This window comes from Piliocolobus tephrosceles, chromosome 16 (assembly GCF_002776525.5).
Source record: "Piliocolobus tephrosceles isolate RC106 chromosome 16, ASM277652v3, whole genome shotgun sequence".
Lineage (NCBI taxonomy): Eukaryota > Metazoa > Chordata > Mammalia > Primates > Cercopithecidae > Piliocolobus > Piliocolobus tephrosceles.
The window spans coordinates 38,605,101-38,611,635 of NC_045449.1; positions in this window are offsets into that span (position 1 = coordinate 38,605,101).

A 6,535-nucleotide genomic window follows, 5' to 3' on the forward strand; every position below is an offset into this window, starting at 1 on the left:
GAGAGAGAGATAAATGTAGATATGGATATAACTAGACTTTTTATTTGCTTGGTAACATGATAATTGTAGAAGGCTATGCACAGAGAGGCTGTGTCAGCCAGGAAGCTAAGAGAGAAAATACAGAAAGAGTATTGGAACATCAATAATATGTAGCACTGTAACACACTGTCAACTACACACACGTGAGTATCAGCAAAAGTATATCCTGAGGTCTGAAAGTTCCATGTGAATTTTAAATTCTGTTTTCACTTCAATGATAATACATCACTGAACTTAATCTAAAAACATTCTGCCTGTTCTAGATGACCACTTGATAACAGAGTTTTCCCATACAATTTCGGGGCCCTTGCATTTGTGATGCTAATTGCATTAGTACTAAGTGAAGTCCAAATGACCCCACAGAGCACTTTTTAATTGAAGGTTTACAGTTGTACAGAGAAAGGAATTGAAAGAATTGAAACACTACATAGAAGAACATCACATAGATATCTTAAATGCAAAACTCCTGTCAGTAGTCTGTTAAGGTTGTGAGTGGATGCTATGATACCCACTTCTGAGTATAAGTAAGAGTAATAGATTCACATGAAGAAATGTCATTCAGCTTTTTGGGCTGTAACACTTATAATAATTACTAAAAACAATTAAAGGTTGAGTGCAGTGGCTCACACCTATAATCCCAACACTTTGGGAGGTCAAGGCAGACCAATTGCTTGAGGTCAGGAGTTTGATACCAGCCTGGCCAACATGGCAAAGCCCCATCTCTACTAAAATTACAAAAATTAGCAGGGTATGGTGGCACATGCCTGTAATCCCAGCTACATTAAGAAGCTGAGGCATGAGAATTGCTTGAACCCAGGAGGCAGAGGTTATGGTGAGCCGAGATTGCATCACTGTGCTCCAGCCTGGGTGATAGAGTGAGACTCTGTCTCAAACAAACAAGAAATTATAAATATTTATTTTTATATTTAACCCACTTAGAAGTTTCTCCTGGATATATATATGTGTATATAAATTATGTATACATATAAATTATATATATAAAATAAACCAGGAACACACACACACACATATATATAGTTATATAATTACACATACATATAATTTCTTTACTTCAATAGCTTTTGGGCTACAAGTGGTTTTTGGTCACGTGGATGAATTGTATAGTGGTGAAGTCAGATTTTAGTGCACTGGTCACCAAGTAGTATACATTGTACCCAATATGTGATTTTTTTACCCCTCACCCCCTCTCACCCACCCCACTTCTGAGTATCCAACGTCCATTATACCTCTCTGTATGCCTTTATGTTCCCATAGCTTAGCTCCCACTTAGAAGTCAGAATATATGATATTTGGTTTTCCAGTTCTGAGTTACTTCACTTAGAATGATAGCCTCTAACTCCATCCAAGTTGCTGCAAAACACATTATTTTGTTCATTTTTTCTGGCTGAGTAGTATTCCATGGTTTATATATAACACATTTTCATTATCCACTTATCAATGGTCACTTAGATTGATTCTTTAATTTTTAATTGTGCTGCCATAAATATATACATGCAGCTGTCTTTTCAATATCACTACTTCTTTTCCTTTGGGTAGATACCCAGTAGTAGGATTGCTGGTTTGAATGGTAGATTTACTTTTAGTTCTTTGAGAACTCTCCATAACGTTTTTCATAGAGGGCTGTACTAATGATGGCGCCTACAGTCCATCTGGAGCAGCCGCTGCCATTACGCTGGCTGCAATAGCGAAGCTCAGCCAGGGCTGCACACTCCGTGAAGCTGGCAACAAGTGGGAACCCCAGCACTTCTGAGTTGATGGGGAGGGAATTCCCCAGGTGCAGCCACAACGGCCCAAGTCGTGGCTGCAGACTCAGGCCTCCCACTCCACAGAGCAGGAAGGGGCCCCACCCCCTTGGGCATAGCTGCAGCCGCCCAACCCAGGCTGTACAGCCAGGCATCTCTGCACTCTCAGGGGCATGGGAAGGGCTCGCCTAAGAGGAGGAGAATCTCTTGAACCCGGAGGCAGAGGTTGCAGTGAGCCGAGATTGCACCATTGCACTCCAGCCTGGGCAACAAAGGTGAAACTTCATCTAAAAAAAAAAAAAAAAAAAAAATTGAAGTAGGGACTATTATTATTCCTATTTTACAGATGATGAAACTGAAGTCTTCAAGGAGATTGTATAATTTGACTATGTTTACACAGCTACCACGTAGAAAATCTGGGATGCTATGCAGTCTGACTAACAGTTTTCATTTTCAACCACATGTGATACTGTGATTACTGCTATGAAAGAAATAATGTTAATTTCTTGGAGTTACAGTTCAGGGAACTATAACAGTGGGCCCTGACACAGTATGGTGTGGGGAGAGGGTCCAAGAAGGCTTTTCCTGAGGAAATGAGGTTTCAGCAGAGAAATGAAGGGGGGAAAAAGGAGTTAACTAGGCAAGTGGAAGTTGGCAGAGCTTTGTATGTAGAGGAAACAGCATGCAGGGCAGGCCTGGGTTGGAAAGCAGCATGATGCTCTTGAAGAAGTGAAAGTTCATTTCATGGGCTGTTGTTCACTTTATGGTGGCAAGGCTGGAAGTGATGATGCCTGTGTGTGTCATGGGGAGAGAAATGAACTGATGTGGGTCAGTGCATTTCTGCTCTGACTATACCCAGGGGCCCATCACTACAGCGGTGGCCTTATTTTTTCTATTAAGTCTCTTTCAGTGTGAGTTCAAGATCACTAGCATATTATCCCTTTCTCAGTCCTGTGTCTGCCTTCTCATTAGTCTTTGGATGAAGATGAAACTCCTTAAAATCCCTCCGAGTGCTGTGTGGGCTGGCGGCTTCTGGTTCTCTGCTGTCCTTTTAACCCTGCTTCCTCCTGCTCTCTGTGCTCCCAGCTTCTCACTACCCTGATTTTTTTTCCATCTTTTATGCTCCTTCTGTCTCCTTTTGTCTAAGTGATTGTCCTTTCCCTCTTTGCTTGTTCAGGTATTCAAAAATTATTTTCTAGCACCTGCAATGTGTTGGGCACTGTTGTAGGCACTGGAGTTACAACTAAAATTCAAGAAATGCATAGAGGAGTTGGGTTGGGAAGGGCAGACAGAAAAAAAAGAGGCAGTAAACAAGAAGAAATAACAGCTCATGATGACATCATGCAGATAATTAAAATCAAAAGATCTGATGGAGAGAAACTAGGTGTAGGTTGGACGGGTGGTTAGGGAAGACCTTTCTAAAGATGTAATATTTAAGCTTGAGATCTGGATAACGAAAGGCAACAGACAGGCAAAAGTAACAAGCAAAAATGTGTCAGAAAGAGAGAACTACAAGCTCAAAGGCCATAAGCTGGGAATAAGCATGGAATGTTTGAAGAACTGAAAGAAAGATTGTGCGACCAGAGTAGAGTTAGGGGTGGGGCTCGGGGTGGGAGTGGAAATAGTAACAGTTGAGTCAGAAGGTACGAATGTCGGATGTCATAGGGCTGTGTGAGTCAGTGGGAGGAGTTTAGATTTTATTCCGGTTACCACTGGAGGGATTTTAGAAGAGCGACAGGATGGGATTTACCTTTTAGATGAGATTTACCTTTTGGCTGCAGAGTGGAGAATGAAGTCTTGATGGAAAGACTGAAATAGTTCACAAGAGAGAGGGGATGTTGAAGACTTGGCCCTGGGTAGTGGTGGGAAAGTGGTGAATTTTGCATACTATAAGGGAAGAACAGGCAGTGTTAACTGATCAACTGCTTTGGGGTAGGGGGAGTGAGGGAAAGAGAAAAATCGGAAAGAATTCCTAAACCTTTGTTTTGATCAATTGGAGGGATAGTGGTGCCACTTACTAAAACAGAAAAGCTATGAGAAGAGTTGATGTTTGGTGTGAGCAGGGCTGAGAATTCTGCTTTGGACACGCCAACGTGAGATGCCTATGAGGGATCCAAGTGAACTCTCAGGTCTGAATTTTTGAGGAGAGGAAGGACTAAATGTGTACGTGTAAGAGAAATCAGCACATACATGGTGCTCAAAGACATGGAGAGATGTGTGGATAGGGAAGAAAAGAGGGCCCATCTGGTTCACTGCTGCTCAACATTCCCCAGTGTCTCCCCCTCTGGTGTCTCCTTCCTCACTGCTTACATAAATCCCTGTTGTAAACACTCATAACCATCGTGTACCCTCCTTCACAGTTCTTGACACAGTTGAAATCTGCATGTATTTGTGCAATCGGTAATGCAGTGATAATGTGACTGGGTGATAGATCCTTAAGTGTAGAGACTCTGCTTTTGTTCATCATGTGAAGAAAGATCACCCAAAACTTAGAAATAAGGAAAAAAGGATGACTGCGTGTTCTTTCCATGTCATAGAGCATTGGGTAATAAGCCCGTCCATGGGTCAACTGGTTTTGATTTGATGTACTTTTTACCTTAATAAAGAACCAGACTCTGTGAAGTTAGGGCTGAACTTTTAGGAAACTGATAACATATAAATGACTTTTGTCTAGTAGAGAGAATTATTATCCCCAAAGTTACGGTTTTACTATACTGTAGAAATTGACTGTTCTTTTAATCCAATTTAGAAATCTTATTCCAGCATTTTTCTGGTTAAACTGCCTCTCTTCTTCTCTCTCTCCTTTTCTACATATACATACATATTCATATGTGTATGTATATCATATATTTATTTTTATCCTGTATCTTTCTTTGAATCGGTTTATCTTGATGAATCCCTCATAAATGACTCAAATACAACTTTGCAATGTGCTCACTATGTTTTTCATGAGAATTATGTTTTTTTGGGTTTTTTTTTTTTTTTTTGAGACAGAGTCTCGCTCTGTCGCCCAGGCTGTGCAGTGGCGCGGTCTTGACTCACTGCAAACTCCGCCTCCCAGGTTCACACCATTCTCCTGCCTCAGCCTCCCGAGTAGCTGGGACTACAGGCGCCGGTCACCACGCCCGGCTAATTTTTTGTATATTTAATAGAGACGGGGTTTCACCAAGAACTATGTTTTTAACATTTTGAAAATTGTACAATGACAGGCATTCACATGGTCTCCCAGCACTCAGAGTAAAGCCCCTGATGCAGTCTATACTCAATACGTATTTGCTAAATGAAAGAATAAACTGGCCTAGGACCTAATGAATATAACTAAGATTTATGAGGCTAACTCTTATCTCTGCTAAGTGTTTGGAAAAATATATGGTAATCAGGCTCTGAGAAAGGGCCCACGCAGGTCACCCTTCAAGTACCTCTGCAATGTCTAACTCATCCAAGAGTGATTATCCTTGTCAAGGCAACAGTCTTCAGGAGGCACTACTTAGCTTAGCAACAGAATCTTCAATATAATTTTTTAATAATACCTATTGCAAACAAGTGACCTGGGTGTGGATTTGATCTGGGACTCCTTAAAGACCACAAAATTATTAGTTAAGAATGACTTAATCCACAATATGGGAGAAACAACATTCCCTTTACTAAGTTGTTGACCTAAGCATAAATCTATACATATGATATAAAAGAAATATATAGTGTACCAGTATTAAATTTCATTTCCTCCTTATTAAGAAATTAGTGAATTCTTATTCAGGTGTAGCTCAGGGCAAAACCTCTGTCTTGGTATGTCCTAGAGTCTCTTTTTTTCTCCCCGCTTTCCTTTTCCTTCTCATCTCTCTCACCTTGTTCATGTTTTGAATAGTCCATTGATCCCATTCTCTGTTTTAATTATTGATCCATATATTACTTGTCTTAATATATATGTATCCATATATTACTTATTGTCTTAATACATGGATCCATTTATCACTATTACTTTTTTTTCTTTTTCTGAGACTGAGTCTCACTCTGTTGCCCAGGCTGGAGCACGATCTCAGCTCACTGCAACCTCCACCTCCCGGGTTCAAGCAATTCTCTGCCTCAGCCTCCTGAGTAGCTGGGATTACAAGCACCCACCACCACACCTGGCTAATTTTTGTATTTTTAGTAGAGACGGGTTTCACCATCCTAGTCAGGCTGGTCTTGAACTCCTGACCTTGTGATCCACCCGCCTCAGCCTCCCAAAGTGCTGGGATTACAAGCGTGAGCCACCGCACCTGGCCACTATTAGTTTATTCTATCAGTGGCTTTATACAAAATGCAGAAAATTATTTATCTATGTGCAGCTGCTAAAAGTACTGAATTTAAGTGTATCAACATCATTTCTGTAGTTTCAACTACAATGCTCTTGCTAAAAGTCTGAAATTCTAGAGGAAGAGTTCACCTTCAAAGCACTCAGCAGAACACAAGCTGTGGCTGTTGCTTCTCTCTCTCTCTCTCTTTAAACAACTGGAAGAACTACCTCCTCTCATTTTCTTTCTGTATTCACTACTTCTACTTGTCATTCGTAAATCACTTCAGAAACAATGTGACCTAGTGTTGCCTCTCTGCTAAACCTCCTCCTCCTCTTGCCCTTCTCTGTTCTGTACTGTAGAACAAGAGGTTGTTGGTTACCTCCATGGCTTTTATTGACAGAGTGACATTCAGGATGAGTTCAGCTTGAAAATTCATCTCTCACTGCTTAAAGATGT